The sequence below is a fragment of the Eleutherodactylus coqui genome, chromosome 3 (genome assembly GCF_035609145.1).
Source record: "Eleutherodactylus coqui strain aEleCoq1 chromosome 3, aEleCoq1.hap1, whole genome shotgun sequence".
NCBI classification, from domain to species: Eukaryota; Metazoa; Chordata; class Amphibia; order Anura; family Eleutherodactylidae; genus Eleutherodactylus; species Eleutherodactylus coqui.
This window is the reverse complement of record NC_089839.1, coordinates 236738727-236761839: the sequence shown is the minus strand read 5'-3', so window position 1 is coordinate 236761839 and position 23113 is coordinate 236738727. Positions and strand designations below refer to the sequence as shown.

At 45.5% G+C, this 23113-nt stretch overlaps 1 protein-coding gene across 3 annotated transcripts in view; it reads left to right on the top strand.

Moving 5' to 3' along the window:
* Positions 1–23113, top strand: part of LOC136619984 (potassium channel subfamily T member 2) — a 591696-nt gene that overhangs the window by 516725 nt on the left and 51858 nt on the right. The gene's annotated exons all lie outside the window — the stretch shown is intronic.

Below are 23113 nucleotides of genomic sequence, written 5' to 3'. Positions count from 1 at the left end.
AGTGCAGTCCACAACATGTGAGGTCAGCACGGAGACTTCCACTCCAAATACACAGAGGTTGGAGTGGAAGCCTCCACGCCGACTTCCTTATAGTGGCCGGATTTACTTGGTTTCCCAGAGGTCGAAGCTTCTACTCCGACCTCTGTGTTATTGCGGCGCTGACAGCTTGCACCCCTCAGCTGATTGATCAGGTCCCGAGCGACGGACTCCGGCCGATCAACCATTGATGACTTATCCTGATGATAGGTCATCAATAGTATTTCCTTGGAAAACCCCTTTAAAGAAAATAGGGGAATGTCATGCCAAGATATCATGTTCATTCATAATACAAGGAGGGATCATGTCTGACATTCAAACCTTTGGGAGCTCAACTTTGTAATAAAAATACCCGTTTAGCTTCACGACTAAGCAGTTTCCGCCAATAAACTCCACTACAATGTGGGTTTATAACCCTTTCAATGCATTAAAAGACTGATGGGTTATCTCCATATATAATGTCTTAAGACTGTCGACATATGAACCACATTATGGCTGCCACATTAGACATGTGTTTTTAATCAACTTCTTAAGTGCACAAGATGTGCACCCAACATATCTTAACTTGCACAGCATATGTGTAATCCGGTGAACGACCTATATAGAATTTCAATTGATATTGCTGTAGATTTTGTATACTTTACCAGAGGTCATATATATATAAAAAATGTTAAAAATTATTGCCATGGGAACATAATTTACATATTCGATGGCCACAGGAAAAGAAACCAGTGACAGACAACCAACTTTTATTCTCTTTTTGTTCACTAGGAAAAAGACTGGGTGAAAGAATAAAACCCAAAGTGGATGTTCTTTCAGCTACAAAACTAACATTAGGTGAAACAACAATATGTAAAACAGGGATCTCATATAAAAGGGGTAAATAACTTTACAACATAAGGTTCTGCAACACCAGGTTGTTGTTCCTCCGATACCCTCTACTAGAAGCCTGATGCAAAGGTCCCTTCTATCGAAGGCAATATGTATAAAGGAGACGATTGGCCGGAAACTCAACCCAGTTACAGAAGAAAAGGAGACAATTGCTTTTAAAGGGATTTGCAATCAGAAAATGACATACTGTTTAAATCAAGTTTTTAAATTAAACATATTAAGACTTTTCAGATTTATTTTTTTTTATTAGGTAAATTTTTTTGGTGGTCTACACCACCATTCTAACATAGAAAAGTCAAAATTCCTGCTCCAACACGGCCACTTTTCCGAAACGTGGGAAGGCTTGTCTAGTGTAAAATATGCCAGAAATGAACGCCTGGTCAGGAACAGGTGTATATTTCATTGAAGGCACATGAAGCTCCCAGGGATACCCTGAATAAATTAAGAGGCATACGCCTCTTGTATTCAGCGCACTATGGGCTGGAGGAAATCTTACTAAGTCCACTGCAGAAAATGCCAGGCTTAGTAAATTTCCCACTTTGTTTGAATTTTTGGTATTATGATATATACTATATTTATCAATATCCCAATAGCCTGCAGTTTTCACAACCCTAAGAACAGTCTGACACTTCATGTTCTGTAGAGAAAACTTTTCAGTAGTCATCTTATTGTCATCACAGGCAGGGTTATCCTAAAAGGCACCACCTATATATTGACAGCACAGGATTAACCATAGGTGATAGTTCCAGCTTACCTGCACAATGACTCACGAGTCCTGCTGTAAAGCATTGCTAAATGCTGTTAATCTTAGGGCTACATGGAAACATGACACATAGACCGCCATGTTGTACTTGGATGTCGTATACAATGGTTGTCAATGATGTTACTTTGTGACTTGAGACCTAATACAACTAAAATCACAGTCGCAAAAAATCCAACTTAGTTGGATGTTTTACAAAGGTTACAAGTTGTTAGTGACTTTTTCACCATTGACATCAATGTAAATCGCATGCAACTGCAACTTTTCTGCAATTTAGCAGTTTTAAACAGCCAAATCACAGGTCTAAAAAAATCATGTGATTTCAAGCTTTATAGATTTGTATAGCTGTGTGACTTGTTGTCATGTGACCGTGTAGCCCTAGCTTTAAATGCATATCAGGTAAGATGGCAACCCCATAGTCATATACAGAAAATGGACTAAAAAACTTCAATCAGAGACTGGTTTTAATTAATTAAAATTTTTTTATAGGTGATACATTCCCTTTAAAAGAACAACTTGAGGTTGGGAAAGCGGTTGAGGAAAGAACACTAATTACGTGGTATAGTGAAGTATTCATTGGCTGATATAGTTGTTTGCATACTTATTTAGCTATTTATTTCCATTAGCCTGTCAATACACACAAGCAGTATAATGTATGAGCAAAACTGATTCAATAAGAGACTGAAAAGAGGGCCCTCATTTTGAGGAAAACATTGGAAAGTGTCTAAATGATGAATAGAGCCCGAATATAACCCAGAGTTGATTTGACTGTCAGAACAATCTATCAGTGTAGCACATGTGAGGATGTTAGCCAAGAGATCAATTTTTGTGCTGTTCGGAGTGGTGTATAATGATGGCGATGCACATCTGCAATGTAATCCATTTCTATTCATGAAACACAATGGAAGAACGTGTAATATATTCTACAAACCATTCTTTTTGTAGCTGTCTTTTATCGCTTCGGGATGTAACATTCTTCCCGTGAGTTTTAAAAGAAGATTGAAAGTATTTCTTGTAAGAATTCATCACTCTGATGGACTGAGATACATAACCCTCCTGTTTTATAAAAACAAAACCTTTATTCCAAGGCTTCATCCTTGGTCACTGTCTTTAAGGTTGCTTCACATTTTTTGGGAAAAAAACTGTTTTGTTATTTGGGATGTTTTTCCTGTTTTGCTTTTTATTTGACTTCAAAAAATGCTGTTGAATTAAACAAACCCTACACAGTAGGTTATTTTTTATTTGCGGTAGTTTTTTCCTTATTTTTGGTGAATTTTTTTTGTGTTAGCATTTTTGTCAAATGCTCTAGGTGTGGCATTTTTGCAGGTGTGAGGAAAAAACACATGACAAATAAGTGAATAAAAAAAGACACTCAAAACTAGAGATGAATGAGCATACTCGCTAAGGGCAAATACTTGAGCGAGTAATGTCCTTAGCGAGTACCTGCCCGCTCGTGAGAAAAGATTCAGGTGCTGGCGGGTGGTGGGGAGCATCGAGGGAGAGCGGGGGGGGGGGGGGGGGGGGTGGGATGGGGGGAGATCCCCCCACTCCCTCCTGCTCACTCCCGCAACACACCACTCACCCCCGCCGACACCAGAATCTTTTCTCACGAGTCGGTAGGTACTCGCTAAGGACAAGTATTTGCCCTTAGCGAGTATGCTCGCTCATCTCTATTCAAAACATGTTTTAAAAAAAACACAAACTGCATGATTTTTACAAGTCCAAGAAAAGGCACCACAAAGACGTGTGGGAAGGAAGGCTTAAATGGGCCATAGCTTTTTAAGCAACTTGTGCTTATGTCATAGCCTATGTGATAATTAGCAAAACTGGTAATTATTTACCTAAAATGATGATTTTGTGCTGAAAAATCTCTTTAAAGTGATGTCTCTTCCCCCTAGCTTGCTGTCCGCTGTCTGCTAGCTCGTGATTGACAAGGGGATGGCTAGAGCAGGGATGAGTTATCCTGCTCATTGAACTGTACACAAAGAGCAGAGAGGAGAGAGAAGCAAAGACACATACAGAGTGCTGCAAGTAGAGCTAATAGTGAAATCTTCTGCCGTACACATGTACACTGCTAAGTTTTTCCGTAAACTACTGCATCATGAGATTGTCTGTGTGTAATGGGCATTTAGAAAGCAAGATCTCTATAGTTCTGTGCACATTCCATAGAAAATAGCCCACTTAACAGCAGTACCTCCCACCAGTCCCGCGAGGATGCATACATAGTAACATAGCATGTAAGACTGAAAAAAGACATGTGTCCATCCAGTTCAGCCTATTACTCCCCGATATTGATCCAGAGGAAGGCAAAAAAAAAAACCAATGAGGTGGAAGCCAATTTTCTCCATTGAAGGGAAAAAAATAATTCCTGACTCCAATATGGCAATTGGAATAATCCCTGGATCAACAACTCTTATGAAGTTATTAATGATTATAATATAATATTGTATCGCTCAAGAAAGGTGTCAGGCTCCTCTTGAACTCTTTTATTGAATTTGCCATCACCACATCCTCAGGCAGAGAGTTCCATAATCTCACTGCTCTTACAGTAAAGAACCCCCTTCTATATTAGTGTAGAAACCTTATTTCCTCTAGACGTAGAGGGTGCCCCCGTGTTACAGTCACAGTCCTGGATATAAACAGATCAAGGTAGAGATCTCTGTATTGACCCCTGATAAATTTATACATAGTTATTAGGTCACCCCTCAGATTTCTTTTTTCTACACTAAACAATCCCAATTTTGATAACCTCTCTAGGTATTGTAGTCCACCCAATCCATTTATTTTAGTTTCCCACCTTTATACCTGCTCAAGCTCTGGTATACACAATATTCCATGTGTAGTCTGACCAGTGACTTGTAAAAAGGAAGAACAATGTTCTCGTCATGTGCCCCTAAACATTTTTTGCCTTGGCAGCAGCTGCCTGACACTGGTTGCTCCAGTTAAGCTTACAGTTAACTAAAATCTCAGAGTCCTTTTCCATGTCAGTTTTGCCCAGTGGTTTCCCATTTACTGTGTAATGGTGACTTGTATTTCCTCTGCCCATGTGCATAACCTTACATTTATCAGTGGCAAGCCTCATTTGCCACTTTTCTGCCAAGCCCCCAACTTATCCAAATCATCTTGCATCCTCTTGTGTTAATTTCTTTACATAGTTTTGTATCATTTGCAAATATTGATATTTTCCTGAACAATCCTTTTACCAGGTCACTAATTAATATATTTAAAAAAAAATATGGCCTAAAACCGACCCCTGTTGTATCCCACTAATAACGGTAACCCAATCAAAGTATGTACAATTTATAACCCCCCTCTGCTTCTTATCACTTAGCCAGTTACTTACACACATTCTCTCCCAGACCAAGCATTCTCATTTTATATACTGTACCAACCTTTTATGTGGCACTGTATCAAACACTTTAGAAATGTCCAGATACACAAGATCCAGTGACTCCCCGGTCCAGCCTAGAACTTACCTCCTCATAGAAGCTGATCAGGTTGCTTTGACAGGAGCGATCTCTCATAAACCCATGCTGATATGGAGTTATATAGCTATTTTCCTTGAGGTCCTCAGGAAGGCATCTCTTAAGAAAACCCTTCAAATATTTTACCCATAATAAAAGTAAGACTTACTGGTCTGTAATTTCCTGGTTCACTTTTTGACCCTTTTTGAATATCAACACCACATTGGCTATGCGCCATCCAATGAAACAGGCCCTGTCACTAATAAACAGATATACAGTCTGCACAGATGAAAATGGGGAAAAATACAGGATATAAACTAATACTCAAAGGAAAAATAAAACAAGTGTGCCTGTGCTCTTTAACAAGCCAAAGCGTATAGCTTCAGTGATCCGGCAAAGACCATCAATCAAAGTAACAACATTTATTTGTGACGTGTTTCGGCATAACCAACATGCCTTCCTCAAGCTTCAAAGAAGTCCCATGCTTCTCATCAGAGACCCAGTCAAATACTTTTGTCTAACTAGAATGGTGTTACCCATCTGACCTTAAATAAGAAAGGGGTTCCTGTACCCCCAAACAGTTTTTTTTTTTTTTTTACTGAGTTTATCAAATAAAAACAGAAGTCAGATTTATACATTTTGCCTCAAGTTCTACTTTGATTTGGAAGATTACTCCCTGGCCTGGACCTTGCTTTTATCAATTAATACGTTTAATTAATACGCCACCTCATTTTAAACTTAAAGGTAATCTGTCAGCTCAAACATGCTGTCCAGGTTGCAGGCATCATTGCTATTGAGTAGAGGAGCTTAACAGATTGATATAAAGTTTTATGGGGAAAGATTCAGCATAACTTGTGTTTTATTCATTTATACCTCTGCTCATTCTGAGCTGAACAGTCCAATGGGCGGTCCTATCAGTGATTGACAGCTACCCCTGTATGTAAAGTTATACACAGATAGCTGTCAGTCACTGATAGGACCGCCCATTGGACTGTTCATCTCAGAATGAGCAGTGATATAAATGAATAAAATACAAGTTATACTGAATCGTTCCTCATATCATTTTATATCAATCTGCTCAGCTCCTCCTGCTCAATAACATGCCGCCTACAGTTTGAACAGCATGTCCCAGCTGATAGGCTCCCTTTAAATCAAGCTCCACCCTCTTTTTCCTCTTTGAACCTCTTTATACATTAGGCACATCTTAAATCCCCTGCACTGACTCTAAATAGGTAAGATAAGAAAGTCATCTATGTCCCTCAAAGAATTACAGTGAAAATATCACTCTACCATTTTAATAGGTGAAATTGTGGTTTTATCGCCAAGGCTGAACAGACTCCTGGTTGTGAGTGAGTTAATACGACAACCACTTTAACAATATAGAAGTAATGTGAAATGGGACGATGTAGAGAAATATAACCAGTCCATTTATTTCATGTTTATTATTCCATTTTGTATGAAGCAATGTCTCACAGAGGCAATACATTAGCTCTATGAACACTAACTTCACCATTTTTCTAGATACTTACGCTTTTATTATAAACTGTGAAAATGCTTTGCAGGAAATGATTTAGTGCCATTAGCGCTCTTCCACACCAGCAAAATATTTCTGCAATACGCACCACAAGAAGCAGCTCAATGGGATTAATCCGGTTAAAACAAGTTATTCCCTATCCAGAGCTAGCTGAACGATGGAGGTCTGACCATTGGGACCCCCACTGATCATGAGAACAGGGGCAGGTAGCGCAGGTTGGGCAGGCGAATTGTGCTCCATTCAGTCCAGTAAAGGATATGTTCACAAAGCTGATTTTTTCTGCTTATTTGATATGGAGTCCAGGCAGATTCCACATCAAATGTGCATCTCCTAGGTGCCCCATTATCTTTAATGTGAATTGCACCAGAGAGTGTAGTAACATGTCACTTCTTAACACAGATTCAGTAAAGAATCTGCATCAGGAAATCTGCATGTGGATTTGGCCATTATATTGGGCTAAATCTGCATGTTGATCTCTGGTATACCAAAATGAAATTTCATGGATTTCTGCTGTTTTTCAGGCAAAATCAGTGCGGATGGCCATATGCACCATTGTGAACATTTCAGCACCATTATGCATGCTTCAGCGCAATTTATCTATGCAGTGAGCAAGTAGATTTGCATGTGTATTGGCCCATAGTAATGTACTTTTAGCGTATACAGGGCCTCTTCACATGCACTCATGATGCCTCCTTGCCTTGATTTAAAAGACTATTTAGCCTAATGAGGTCCTGGAGTGTTCTGTCTTTCACGAAATTGTAGCATATTTGCCCACCTCCCATGAACTTCAAGAAAGATAGAGTAGGACCTATTTTTTGTGCATCCATGAAATGCACGCACAAAAATTGTTCATGAGAACGAACCCAATGACACAAATGGGTTTCTATTAGGGATGAGCGAGCGTACTCGGAAAAGCACTACTCGCTCGAGTAATTTGCTTTATCCGAGTATCGCTGTGCTCGTCCCTGAAGATTCGGGTGCCGGCACGGAGTGGGGAGTTGCAGGGGAGAGCGGGGAGGAACGGAGGTAAGATCTCCCTCTCCCTCTCTCCCGCCCGCTCTCCCCTGCTCCCCGCTGCGACTCACCTGTCAGCCGCAGCGGCACCCGAATCTTCAGGGATGAGCACAGCGATACTCGGATAAAGCAAATTACTCGAGCGAGTAGTGCTTTTCCGAGTACGCTCGCTCATCTCTAGTTTCTATCCATCATATTAATTTCCATCATATGTAAATATCTGATAAATGGGGGACCCACAGGTAGAAAATGTTCTGAATAGCAAACATTATTCATGTAGAGGTTACCATTAGAAGACAGGTTGAGCTATTGAGTTTTATTGCTCCCCATCCTTGGTGACAGAATGAACAGAAGGTTCTGACAGTACTGTAGGACAAGTTTTTGGTAAAATGCAGAGATAAAATGACAAAAACCTGTAACAGGGCCCCCAACTATAATGCTTTCTTCATAGTACTGGGCTCCCTATATGGAGAAGAGAGGCCTTATGGGCCCCCTAAGGCTCCTGGGTTGGTGACTGTCAGACCCATAAACCCCATCATTCATGACAATCATGACATGTAAACTCTATTCCAGGGCTTGTTTTGTCTCTTCACTTTCCTTCTATCAGCAAAACAATTATAGCTTAATCCTGGAACAAATAAGCATTCCCCTACAAGAGGTAGTCCCCTACTAGAATGGATGGGTTCTCTTTACAAATAAATTATCTAGTATTCTTTTAGATAAACATAATAAGTGCCTTAATTCCTGTAGACCTTAGGGTGCATTCCCACGAACGTATATCGGCTCGGTGTTCACGCCGAGCCGATATACGTTGTCCTCGTGTGCAGGAGGGGGGAAGGATGGAAGAGCCAGGAGCAGGAACTGAGCTCCCGCCCCCTCTCTGCCTCCTCTCCGCCCCTCTGCACTATTTGCAATGAAAGGAGGTGGGGCGGGACGGGGCTAAGTGCCAAGAGTTAGCCCCGCCCCAGCCCCGCCTCTCCCCATTGCAAATAGTGCAGAGGGGTGGAGAGGAGGCAGAGAGGGGGTGGGAGCTCAGTTCCTGCTCCTGGGTCTTCCATTCTCCCCCCCCCCCCCCGCCTGCACACGAGGGCAATGTATATAGGCTCGGCGTGAAAACCGAGCCGATATACGTTCGTGGGAATGCACCCTTAGCCAAGTCTTAAGAAATTATATCCATCCTCAACTCTCCCCTCTTGTCCCATCCTGTACCTGATGCTGCTTTCTTAAATTTAATGTGCTATCCTTAATAGGCTCGCCTAGGTTCCCTATGCTTCTCAGCACCCTTCCCTCTTCTCTCTCTTATCTTTATCTTTTCCTTTTATCTTCCACCGTTCCTTTACTCCTCTTTATTACTATGCTCTATTTTTTTCTTTCTTCTTTTACTTGTTCGTTATTTGTTATGATGATATTTTGGAGCAGCTATGGATTACAAGTTTTACTGAATATTATCAAAATGTTCCCATTTGCCTGCTTTTGGACAGATAACATTTGTTTCTTCTGATCCGTTTTTCTGACTCTAAAGGACCTCTGTACACACAACCTCTGATTTCGTCTTTTTGATTGTTCATATGGTCTCTGTACAAGCTCCAAAGCTCTTCATGTTTATAACATTATAGGGCCGGTCTCACACAACTGGATTTCAATTAGCTTGATATTGCGATAGGCTGTGGGTACCCGCGTCTTTGCCTAGCGACGGCGTGGGAAAAACAAACCTTTTTAAAAAATCTGTACTGCACATGACTCACAGCGAGCGCCCATAGTCATGTGCAGTACAGAAAGCGAAAGTACATAGGATCGCTGATCGGGGTCAGAGCCAAATTCTGCTGCAGGCTCCCGCCTGTGGAATCCGACTCATTTGTGTGAGACCGGCCTAAGTCCATATTATGCTACCTTCACGGCAATCAATAAAAAACCTTGAACTTAGAAAAGCCGCACCAAACCAGAGATCTCTTTAAGCCCAATGCCACCATAATAATTACACCCCTGTTCAGGGATACAATTGTGTCATGAGCTTCGCTCTGAATTTATGTGACAAGCTTAGTTTTTGGCGCTATATTGATTTATTTAATGCATTTGTACAGCACATAATCCACAACACAGTACACAGTACACAGCTCACAATCTAAATGTACTTATCAACATGTTTTCGGATGGGAAACCATAGGCAATCCACAGAAACACATGTAGAACATACAAACTCCATGTAGATATTGCCCTTGGTCAAGTTCGAACCCAGGACTCTACTGGGGCAAGACTACAGTGCTAGCCATTGAGCCACTAAGCTGTACTATTGAGCTTGTGCTTGGTGCTTTATTTCTGTAGAGATTAGTTACAGTACTACATTTATGTACTGAGCTTACTTCAATTACTGCATACCGTACATGCATTTATGTACTGCGCTTACATCTGCCACTGCATTTATGTACTTGGTTTGATAGTGGTACCTTATAAATGTACTGCACTTAGTTCTGAAACAGCGTTTATGTACTCGGCTTACTTATGATGCTGTATACATGTACTGAACTTAGTTCTTGAACCAAATCTATGCATTGAGCTTGGTTCTGGTACTAATGATCTAGCAATAGTTATAGGAAATTATCGCTAAAATAATAACTTACTTTGCGCACTAGTATAAGGTGTGTTTAAAATATTATAATTATTGTATCCAATGATTAAGGAAGGAATAATTTTGGTGGAATGCTACATCAAAGACATCCCCCACATATATCTTTGTTAAAAGTTTGACTCCAAACCCTGCCCATTCAGGATGGGAAAACACAAGAAAATGAATTAAAAGTATTCCAATGTCTCTAATATTGTGCAGTCTAGGGCCTCAGTCACACGGGCGCATCGGCACCCGTACACCGGCACCGATGCGCCCGTGTGACTGAGGCCCTAGACTGCAATGAAGCCGGTCACATGTTCTTTCCTCCGGCGCTCCGGAGAGACGGCCGTCTGCAGGTACGTACGTCTGCTGGTGTCAGTCACACGGGCGCATCGGCGCCGGTGTACGGGTGCCAATGCGCCCGTGTGACTGAGGCCTAAGGGTGACTACCCACTACAGTTCTTTTTCACTGCAAAATTTGCAGCGTTTTTTTTTTCTCCAGGAGACTATGGGACTTGTTAATGTTAAAATCACATCGCGCAAAATCATGATTTCGCGGTAAATTTCGATTTTGCGGCAATGCGTTTTTAACATTAGAAAGCACCATAGACACCTAGAAAAAAAAACGCAGCAAATTTGTAAACGTTAGTAGGTAGTCACCCTTATGAACGTTTGGATAAGTTACCTAATTCTCTTAATTCAGTTTTTTTCCCATTATGTTTATACAGTAATGCTCACTAAGGACCCTTTCACACAAGCATATTTGTGTGTGTATTTGCCGGCGCAATATGCAGAGAATAGAACCCATTTATTTCAATTGGGTTATTCCCTTTCATTTTCTAATTCTATTTTCATGGGCATTTGCGCACCAAAGCCCTTGATAGAAGTAGAGATGAGCGAACACCAAAATGTTCGGGTGCTCGTTATTCGGAACGAACTTCCCGCGATGCTCGAGGGTTCGTTTCGAACAACGAACCCCATTGAAGTCAATGGGCGACCAGAGCATTTTTGTATTTCGCCGATGCTCGCTAAGGTTTTCATGTGTGAAAATCTGGGCAATTCAACAAAGTGATGGGAACGACACAGTGACGGATAGGGCAGGCGAGGGGCTACATGTTGGGCTGCATCTCAAGTTCACAGGTCCCACTATTAAGCCACAATACCGGCAAGAGTGGCCCCCCCCCCCTCCCAACAACTTTTACTTCTGAAAAGGCCTCATTAGCATGGCATACCTTTGCTAAGCACCACACTAGCTACAACAAAGCACAATCACTGCCTGGATGACACTCCACTGCCACTTCTCCTGGGTTACATGCTGCCCAACCGCCCCCCCTCCCCCCCACAGCGCACACCAAAGTGTCCCTGCGCAGCCTTCAGCTGCCCTCATGCCACGCCACACTCATGTCTATTTAGAAGTGCGTCTGCCATGAGGAGGAACCGCAGGCACACACTGCAGAGGGTTGGCACGGCTAGGCAGCGACCCTCTTTAATAGGGGCGGGGCGATAGCCCACAATGCTGTACAGAACCAATGAGAAATAGAATCCTGTGCCACCGCCATCAGGAGCTGCACACGTGGGCATAGCAATGGTGAACCTATGTGCCACACACTATTCATTCTGTCAAGGTGTCTGCATGCCCCAGTCAGACTGGTAATATGCACCTTAACAGTAACCGCGTTGGTGGTAATGTGGTGGTGACTGCGGACCTAGTAGCACGGTTGTATTTTGTTGGTTTTCGGAATGTGGCCAGGATTAAGTGGGCCGTGGCGGGGGGATGGTGTGGGGGCTCTCTTGTTGTGTCGGTAAAGGTGAAATTCTTGGACTGCCACCAGACGAACCAATGCAAAGGCATTTGCCAACAATGTTTTCCCTGTTGGAGGAGGAGGGGGATGTTTTTGAGGCACTACGTGTCCTCTCCACGTGTCCGTGGTTATATGCACCTTAACAGTAACCGCGTTGGTGGTAATGTGGTGGTGACTGCGGACCTAGTAGCACGGTTGTATTTTGTTGGTTTTCGGAATGTGGCCAGGATTAAGTGGGCCGTGGCGGGGGGATGGTGTGGGGGCTCTCTTGTTGTGTCGGTAAAGGTGAAATTCTTGGACTGCCACCAGACGAACCAATGCAAAGGCATTTGCCAACAATGTTTTCCCTGTTGGAGGAGGAGGGGGATGTTTTTGAGGCACTACGTGTCCTCTCCACGTGTCCGTGGTTATATGCACCTTAACAGTAACCGCGTTGGTGGTAATGTGGTGGTGACTGCGGACCTAGTAGCACGGTTGTATTTTGTTGGTTTTCGGAATGTGGCCAGGATTAAGTGGGCCGTGGCGGGGGGATGGTGTGGGGGCTCTCTTGTTGTGTCGGTAAAGGTGAAATTCTTGGACTGCCACCAGACGAACCAATGCAAAGGCATTTGCCAACAATGTTTTCCCTGTTGGAGGAGGAGGGGGATGTTTTTGAGGCACTACGTGTCCTCTCCACGTGTCCGTGGTTATATGCACCTTAACAGTAACCGCGTTGGTGGTAATGTGGTGGTGACTGCGGACCTAGTAGCACGGTTGTATTTTGTTGGTTTTCGGAATGTGGCCAGGATTAAGTGGGCCGTGGCGGGGGGATGGTGTGGGGGCTCTCTTGTTGTGTCGGTAAAGGTGAAATTCTTGGACTGCCACCAGAGGAACCAATGCAAAGGCATTTGCCAACAATGTTTTCCCTGTTGGAGGAGGAGGGGGATGTTTTTGAGGCACTACGTGTCCTCTCCACGTGTCCGTGGTTATATGCACCTTAACAGTAACCGCGTTGGTGGTAATGTGGTGGTGACTGCGGACCTAGTAGCACGGTTGTATTTTGTTGGTTTTCGGAATGTGGCCAGGATTAAGTGGGCCGTGGCGGGGGGATGGTGTGGGGGCTCTCTTGTTGTGTCGGTAAAGGTGAAATTCTTGGACTGCCACCAGACGAACCAATGCAAAGGCATTTGCCAACAATGTTTTCCCTGTTGGAGGAGGAGGGGGATGTTTTTGAGGCACTACGTGTCCTCTCCACGTGTCCGTGGTTATATGCACCTTAACAGTAACCGCGTTGGTGGTAATGTGGTGGTGACTGCGGACCTAGTAGCACGGTTGTATTTTGTTGGTTTTCGGAATGTGGCCAGGATTAAGTGGGCCGTGGCGGGGGGATGGTGTGGGGGCTCTCTTGTTGTGTCGGTAAAGGTGAAATTCTTGGACTGCCACCAGACGAACCAATGCAAAGGCATTTGCCAACAATGTTTTCCCTGTTGGAGGAGGAGGGGGATGTTTTTGAGGCACTACGTGTCCTCTCCACGTGTCCGTTCCATGTCAGCAATAGTAGCACTCAAGACAGGCCCCAGTAACAATTCCGAAGCAGCAGTATAGCGGGAGCGCAGTCTTCGTTCCATGTAAGCAATAGTAGCACTCAGGACAGGCCCCAGTAACAATTCCGAAGCAGCAGTATAGCGGGAGCACAGTCTTCGTTCCATGTAAGCAATAGTAGCACTCAGGACAGGCCCCATTAACAATTCTGAAGCAGCAGTATAGCGGGAGCGCAGTCTTCGTTCCATGTCAGCAATAGTAGCACTCAGGACAGGCCCCATTAACAATTCTGAAGCAGCAGTATAGCGGGAGCGCAGTCTTCGTTCCATGTCAGCAATAGTAGCACTCAGGACAGGCCCCATTAACAATTCTGAAGCAGCAGTATAGCGGGAGCGCAGTCTTCGTTCCATGTCAGCAATAGTAGCACTCAAGACAGGCCCCAGTAACAATTCTGAAGCAGCAGTATAGTGGGAGCGCAGTCTTAGTTCCATTTCAGTAGCCTTAGTATAGCCAAGGCACAAGTTACATTTATGTAGCTAAAGTGTAGGCCAACCCCACACACCTTTCTGTACCATGAGTGCAGGCGAAGAACATAGAAATTACTATGATTACACTGTAGGTGAGGGCCCCAAAAAATTGGTGTACCAACAGTACTAATGTACCTCAGTAAAAATTGGCCATGCCCAACCAAGATGGCAGGTGAATCGCTTTGGTTAATGTGGCTTAAGTGGTAACTAGGCCTGGAGGCAGCCCAGTGTAACGAAAAAATTGGTTCAAGTTAAAGTTCCAACGCTTTTAAGCGCATTGAAACTTATAAAAATTGTTCAGAAAAATTATTTGAGTGAGCCTTGTGGCCCTAAGAAAAATTGCCCGTTCAGCGTGATTACGTGAGGTTTCAGGAGGAGTAGCAGGAGGAGGAGGAGGAGGAATATTAGACACAGATTGATGAAGCAGAAATGTCCCCGTTTTGGATGGTGAGAGAGAACGTAGCTTCCATCCGCGGGTGCAGCCTACGTATTGCTTACGTATCGCTGCTGTCCGCTGGTGGAGAACAGAAGTCTGGGGAAATCCAGCCTTTGTTCATCTTGATCAGTGTTAGCCTGTCGGCACTGTCGGTTGACAAGCGGCTACGCTTATCTGTGATGATTCCCCCAGCCGCACTAAACACCCTTTCCGACAAGACGCTAGCCGCAGGACAAGCAAGCACCTCAAGGGCATACAGCGCTAGTTCAGGCCACGTGTCCAGCTTCGACACCCAGTAGTTGTAGGGGGCAGAGGCGTCACCAAGGATGGTCGTGCGATCCGCTACGTACTCCCTCACCATCCTTTTACAGTGCTCCCGCCGACTCAGCCGTGACTGGGGAGCGGTGACACAGTCTTGGTGGGGAGCCATAAAGCTGGCCAGGCCCTTAAAGACTGTTGCACTGCCTGGGATGTACATGCTGCTCGATCTACGCACATCCCCTGCTACCTTGCCCTCGGTACTGCGCCTTCTGCCACTAGCGCTGTCGGCTGGGAATTTTACCATCAGCTTGTCCGCAAGGGTCCTGTGGTATAGCAACACTCTCGAACCCCTTTCCTCTTCGGGAATCAGAGTGGGCAGGTTCTCCTTATAGCGTGGGTCGAGCAGTGTGTACACCCAGTAATCCGTCGTGGCCAGAATGCGTGCAACGCGAGGGTCACGAGAAAGGCATCCTAACATGAAGTCAGCCATGTGTGCCAGGGTACCAGTACGCAACACATGGCTGTCCTCACTAGGAAGATCACTTTCAGGATCCTCCTCCTCCTCCTCAGGCCATACACGCTGAAAGGATGACAGGCAATCAGCCGGTGTACCGTCAGCAGCGGCCCAAGCTGTCTCTTCCCCCTCCTCCTCATCCTCCTCATGCTCCTCCTCCTCCTCCTGTACGCGCTGAGAAATAGACAGGAGGGTGCCCTGACTATCCAGCGGCATACTGTCTTCCCCCGCCCCCGTTTCCGAGCGCAAAGCAGCTGCCTTTATGGTTTGCAGGGAATTTCTCAAGATGCATAGCAGAGGAATGGTGACGCTAATGATTGTAGCATCGCCGCTCACCACCTGGGTAGACTCCTCAAAATTACCAAGGACATGGCAGATGTCTGCCAACCAGGCCCACTCTTCTGAAAGGAATTGAGGAGGCTGACTCCCACTGCGCCGGCCATGTTGGAGTTGGTATTCGACTATAGCTCTACGTTGTTCATAGAGCCTGGCCAACATGTGGAGCGTAGAGTTCCACCGTGTGGGCACGTCGCACAGCAGTCGGTGCACTGGCAGCTTAAAGTGATGTTGCAGGGTGCGCAGGGTGGCAGCGTCCGTGTGGGACTTGCGGAAATGTGCGCAGAGGCGGCGCGCCTTTACGAGCAGGTCTGACAAGCGTGGGTAGCTTTTCAGAAACCGCTGAACCACCAAATTAAAGACGTGGGCCAGGCATGGCACGTGCGTGAGGCTGCCGAGCTGCAGAGCCGCCACCAGGTTACGGCCGTTGTCACACACGACCATGCCCGGTTGGAGGCTCAGCGGCGCAAGCCAACGGTCGGTCTGCTCTGTCAGACCCTGCAGCAGTTCGTGGGCCGTGTGCCTCTTATCGCCTAAGCTGAGTAGTTTCAGCACGGCCTGCTGACGCTTGCCCACCGCTGTGCTGCCACACCGCGCGACACCGACTGCTGGCGACATGCTGCTGCTAACACATCTTGATTGCGAGACAGAGGAGGAGGAGGAGGGTGCTTTAGTGGAGGAAGCATACACCTCCGCAGATACCAGCACCGAGCTGGGGCCCGCAATTCTGGGGGTGGGTAGGACGTGAGCGGTCCCAGGCTCTGACTCTGTCCCAGCCTCCACTAAATTCACCCAATGTGCCGTCAGGGAGATGTAGTGGCCCTGCCCGCCTGTGCTTGTCCACGTGTCCGTTGTTAAGTGGACCTTGGCAGTAACCGCGTTGGTGAGGGCGCGTACAATGTTGCGGGAGACGTGGTCGTGCAGGGCTGGGACGGCACATCGGGAAAAGTAGTGGCGACTGGGAACTGAGTAGCGCGGGGCCGCCGCCTCCATGATACTTTTGAAGGACTCCGTTTCCACAACCCTATACGGCAGCATCTCAAGGCTGATGAATTTTGCGATGCGGACGGTTAACGTTTGAGCGTGCGGGTGCGTGGCGGCGTACTTGCGCTTGCGCTCCAACAGTTGCGCTAGCGACGGCTGGACTGTGCGGTGCGAGACATTGGTGGATGGGGCCGAGGACAGCGGAGGTGAGGGTGTGGGTGCAGGCCATGAGACGGTCGTGCCTGTGTCCTGAGAGGGGGGTTGCATCTCAGTGGCAGGTTGGGGCACAGGGGGAGAGGCAGGGGTGCAAACCGGAGGCGCTGAACGGCCTTCGTCCCACCTTGCGGGGTGCTTGGCCATCATATGTCTGCGCATGGTGGTGGTGGTGAGGCTGTTGGTGTTGGCTCCCCGGCTGAGCTTTGCGCGACAAAGGTTGCACACCACAGTTCGTCGGTCGTCAGGCGTCTCTGTGAAAAACTGCCAGACCTTAGAGCACCTCGGCCTCTGCAGGGTGGCATGGCGCGAGGGGGCGCTTTGGGAAACAGTTGGTGGATTATTCGGTCTGGCCCTGCCTCTACCCCTGGCCACCGCACTGCCTCTTGCAACCTGCCCTGCTGATGCCCTTGACTCCCCCTCTGAAGACCTGTCCTCCTGAGTAAGCGTTGCACACCAGGTGGGGTCAGTCACCTCATCGTCCTGCTGCTCTTCCTCCGAATCCTCTGTGCGCTGCTCCCTCGGACTTACTGCCCTTACTACTACCTCACTGCAAGACAACTGTGTCTGATCGTCATCGTCCTCCTCACCCACAGAAAGTTGTTGAGACAGTTGGCGGAAGTCCCCAGCCTCATCCCCCGGACCCCGGGAACTTTCGAATGGTTGGGCATCAGTGACTATAAACTCCTCTGGTGGGAGAGGAACCGCTGCTGCCCAATCTGAGCAGGGGCCCGAGAACAGTTCCTGGGAGTGTTCCCGCTCCTGAGCAGGTGTCATTGTAGTGGAGTGAGGAGGCTGGGAGGAAGGAGGAGCAGCAGACAGAGGATTCGGATTTGCAGCAGTGGACGGCGCAGAACTGCGTGTTGACGATAGGTTGCTCGAAGCACTTTCTGCCATCCAGGACAGGACCTGCTCACACTGCTCATTTTCTAATAACCGTCTCCCGCGTGGACCCATTAATTGGGCGATGAATGTGGGGACGCCAGAAACGTGCCTCTCTCCTAATCGCGCAGCAGTCGGCTGCGACACACCGGGATCAGGAGCTCGGCCTGTGCCCACACCCTGACTTGGCCCTCCGCGTCCTCGGCCGCGTCCACGTCCTCTAGGCCTACCCCTACCCCTCAGCATGCTGTATTACTAGTGATTTGATTTCACAGGCAGGAAATAAATTGGCGCAAGACTGCAGGCCAAATATAATTTTTGCCCTTTTTGGAAAATGAAAGGCCCCACTGCCTCTAGTGAATGAATAATCTAAGTTTAATAACTGTGCTGTGTCCCTGCTAATGTGTCACAGAACGTGAGGGTAGCAGAGTTATTATAACTCTGGCAGAGCAGGTATTTTTTTCCCAATTAAGGAAAGCAAATGGCAAAGCCAGCAGTAAAGCGTAGCTGGGTGCGTCTGATTTAGCAATGTTGTTCACGCAGCTCACACGTGTCCACAGCCCTTAGGACGGACAGAGGCTGGACAAATAGATTTGTTTTCAGTTTTTTTCCACCAAAAGGCAGCACTGCGTATATTCAATGAACATGAGAAGTTTAATAACTGTGCTGTGTCCCTGCTTATGTGTCACAGAACGTGAGGGTAGCAGAGTTATTATAACTCTGGCAGAGCAGGTATTTTTTTCCCAATTAAGGAAAGCAAATGGCAAAGCCAGCAGTAAAGCGTAGCTGGGTGCGTCTGATTTAGCAATGTTGTTCACGCAGCTCACACGTGTCCACCGCCCTTAGGACGGACAGAGGCTGGACAAATAGATTTGTTTTCAGTTTTTTTCCACCAAAAGGCAGCACTGCGTATATTCAATGAACATGAGAAGTTTAATAACTGTGCTGTGTCCCTGCTTATGTGTCACAGAACGTGAGGGTAGCAGAGTTATTATAACTCTGGCAGAGCAGGTATTTTTTTCCCAATTAAGGAAAGCAAATGGCAAAGCCAGCAGTAAAGCGTAGCTGGGTGCGTCTGATTTAGCAATGTTGTTCACGCAGCTCACACGTGTCCACCGCCCTTAGGACGGACAGAGGCTGGACAAATAGATTTGTTTTCAGTTTTTTTCCACCAAAAGGCAGCACTGCGTATATTCAATGAACATGAGAAGTTTAATAACTGTGCTGTGTCCCTGCTTATGTGTCACAGAACGTGAGGGTAGCAGAGTTATTATAACTCTGGCAGAGCAGGTATTTTTTTCCCAATTAAGGAAAGCAAATGGCAAAGCCAGCAGTAAAGCGTAGCTGGGTGCGTCTGATTTAGCAATGTTGTTCACGCAGCTCACACGTGTCCACAGCCCTTAGGACGGACAGAGGCTGGACAAATAGATTTGTTTTCAGTTTTTTTCCACCAAAAGGCAGCACTGCGTATATTCAATGAACATGAGAAGTTTAATAACTGTGCTGTGTCCCTGCTTATGTGTCACAGAACGTGAGGGTAGCAGAGTTATTATAACTCTGGCAGAGCAGGTATTTTTTTCCCAATTAAGGAAAGCAAATGGCAAAGCCAGCAGTAAAGCGTAGCTGGGTGCGTCTGATTTAGCAATGTTGTTCACGCAGCTCACACGTGTCCACCGCCCTTAGGACGGACAGAGGCTGGACAAATAGATTTGTTTTCAGTTTTTTTCCACCAAAAGGCAGCACTGCGTATATTCAATGAACATGAGAAGTTTAATAACTGTGCTGTGTCCCTGCTTATGTGTCACAGAACGTGAGGGTAGCAGAGTTATTAACTGTGGCAGAGCAGGTATTTTTTTTCCCAATTAAGGAAAGCAAATGGCGAAGCCAGGAGTAAAACGTAGCTGGGTGCGTATGATTTTTACAGGTTGCAGACGCAGCCGACACGTGTCCACCGGCGTTAGGACGGACAGAGGCAGGACAAATAGAATTATTTTCACTTGTTTTACAAGCAAAAGGCCGCACTGCGTATATTCTATGAATAATAACTGTGTTGTGGCCCTGCCTATACAATTCTTTCCCTGCAGTATCAATGGAGGGTGGAATGCTCTGCAGAGGCGATTTTGAGAAGCCAAAAAAAAATGCAGCACAGCTAACAGCAGCCTGGACAGTACTGCACACGGATAAATATGGCCCTAGAAAGGACCGTTGAGGTTCTTGAAGGCTACACTCACTCCTAACACTCTCCCTGCCTATGCAGCACTTCTGTCCCTAATGCCAGGTGCAACGGTCTGCAGAGGCGATTTTGAGAAAAAAAAAAATGGCACTGCTAACAGCAGCCAACACACAGCTATCAGTGGCCCTAATAAGGACCTTTGGGGGGTCTTGAAGCCTACACTAACTACCAATTCTTTCCCTACAGCAGCTCCGGTACAAACAGCACTGTCCCTCATCTAACTCACCAGGCATCTGAGGCGAGCCGCGGGAGGGGCCGACTTTTATGTTCGGGTGACACCTGATCTTCCCAGCCACTCACAGCAGGGGGGTGGTATAGGGCTTGAACGTCACAGGGGGAAGTTGTAATGCCTTCCCTGTCTTTCAATTGGCCAGAAAAGCGCGCAAACGTCTCAGGGAAGTAAGTGAAAGTAACCAGAACACCGCATGGTGTTCGTTACGAATAACGAACATCCCGAACACCCTAATATTCGCACGAATATCAAGCTCGGAAGAACACGTTCGCTCATCTCTAGATAGAAGTCTATGGAAGGCGCGCACTCAATTCACGTACAAATGCGCAATATGCTGCGCAACTCCATGGGAAAAAACACTAACTCATTAGGCTAAATAGCCTTTAATACCTGCGACCATGTAAACTGGCCCTGCGAGCGCAAAAAATACAGTAATATGCGCCAAAACATGCGCAAAAGTGCATGGTTCATGGCACAAATACGTTACGCAAGCATTTTTCATGAGAAGTGGCCCTTAAGGAGAGAGAAGTTTTTTTATTAAACAGGCTCAGGATAAGAACCTAATATTCTTCTTTTTAGGACTACATTTGCCAATTTTTCATTACCCAGATAGAACTATTTCAGAGATCTGACCCATGGTTGAAAGCATGTGTATAGTAAGTGAGGGTTTGCTCATGCGTTAAACAATGTGCATATAAAAATACTGCGTTTCCCTGAAAATAAGACACTGTCTTATAATAATTTTTGCCCAAAAGAGGCACTAGGTCTTATTTTCAGGGATATTTTATTATACTTACCTAGCAGACTCGGTCCACATCCCTCCTGCTGCTCTCCTGAGTTCTGGTACGCTTCCTGCTGTCCCTGACAGCCAACAAAAGATCACTTCCCGGTTATATAATTCATAAATCCCGCCTCTAGGAAGTGATGGCTCTGATTGGCAAAGCAGCGCTCAAGAACCAATCAATGAAACGCTGGATGAACCAATCACAGCCATTGCATTGATTCATCGAGCACTACGTTGATTGGCTGAGCAGTGCTCAAGAACCAATCAAAACCATCACTTTCTGGAGGCTGGATTTATGAATCATGTCCCCAGTAAGCAATCTTCTGTGGGCAGCCAAGGACTGCAGGGAGCCTGCCGGAGCTCTGGGGAGCGGTCGGAGGGATGCTGACCAAGCCAGCTTGGTAAGTATGTTTTTTTTCTTCTAATGTAATGCAGCCAGGGCTTATTTGCGGTGTATGGCTTATATTTTAAATCTCCTGAAAATCCAGAAAAATCAGGGTAGGTCTTATTTTCAGGGAAACGGGGTATGTGCATACATTTTAGATGCATTAGAGGGGTTATCACATGAAAACAACCCCTTCTTAGGGCCACTTCATATTGCTATATTTTCAGGGTGTGTGTTTCTGTGTATTTCATTGAAAGCACATAATCCCATAATAATTTTGAGTGCCGGACCCCCGCCAATCAACTGTTGATCAACTATCCTGGGGATAGGCCATCGATAGTAAAAGTCATGAACAGCTCCTTTACTTTTAAAAAATAAAAATTATAACAATTTGCAGGGGTAATCCCATCTACAGCGCCTTTCCCATAAAAGGGACTTTGCAGTTCCCTACACAGGGAATATCCAGGAGTAAAGGTACAACTAGACGAAAAGATCATCATTCAATAAAACGTTCAAACGAACAATAATCATTCAGTCTAAAAGCAAGCAAGCGACTGAAGATGAACGAGAATCCTGCACTCCTCGTTTGCCGTTCAGTTTCTGTAGGACTAAAAATCCCCATTGGCTCTTTCATTTGTCGTTTCGTTTAAACACTTCTGATTCAGTGTTTCATATGGGGAATGGGAACACTCAATGAGAAGTGAATGATTCTCGTTGAATGAGTCAACCATAAATCTGCCTGTCCAAATGGCTGCATGAGCGCAAACAAGCTGGTGATGACGTCATCAGCTAATTTGCTCGTGCACATGAGAATAGTGCAGTGTAAAAGCAGCAGTGATCAGGGAAAAACGGTGAAGGGGCAGCAGAGCTAGTAAGGCCCCCTCTCTCTGATGATTGGTGGGGGTCTCAGTAGAGAAACCCAACCATAAGAAAATGATAATATATCTTACTGATATACTATTGCTATTCCTGCCAGTAAATGTCTTTGACTTATTGCAAAAAAAAAGCCGTAAGCCTCTTTCACACGGCAGTATTTTGGTCAATATTTTGCATCAAGCCAAAAACCATAGGTGGGTTCAAAAATTGAAATGGTGCAAATCTTTCCATTATTTCCTCTGTGAGTAGATACTTTTTAGGTTGTTTTTGAATACTGATCAGAATACTGCAATATGAATGGGGTGGTTTTACACATATTGTTTTTATGAAACATGCCACGTTTTTAGCATCGTTGACTGTTTTTATACAAAAAATGCTGTGCTAGATGTTATTTGAAAAGCTTTAGAAGAATACTAACCACCTCAGGACTACCCATAGACTATAAACTTCCAGGCAGCCCTTATCTATCTCTGCTAGGACATTTTAAAACATCCTTGCAGAGAATCCCTAGAAGCTCTGTTATCTTAATGTCTTATGACAGCTGAAATTGCAAGGCTCACGAACAATCAGCATGGTCTCCAAGTATGTGATAGCTTTGAAAAAATTGCGTTTTGGAATATTCTCCCGAATTAGAAAAGTTGCTGCTATACTTATAAGCCTTGTAATGTCCAGAAAAAATAAAGTTAAATATGATGCCAGCATAAAAGGGACATAAGATAAATGTTATTTATTAATAGAGATGAGCGAGCACCAAAATGCTCGGGTGCTCGTTACTCGGGACGAAATTATCACGATGCTCGAGGGTTCGTTTCGAGTAACGAAC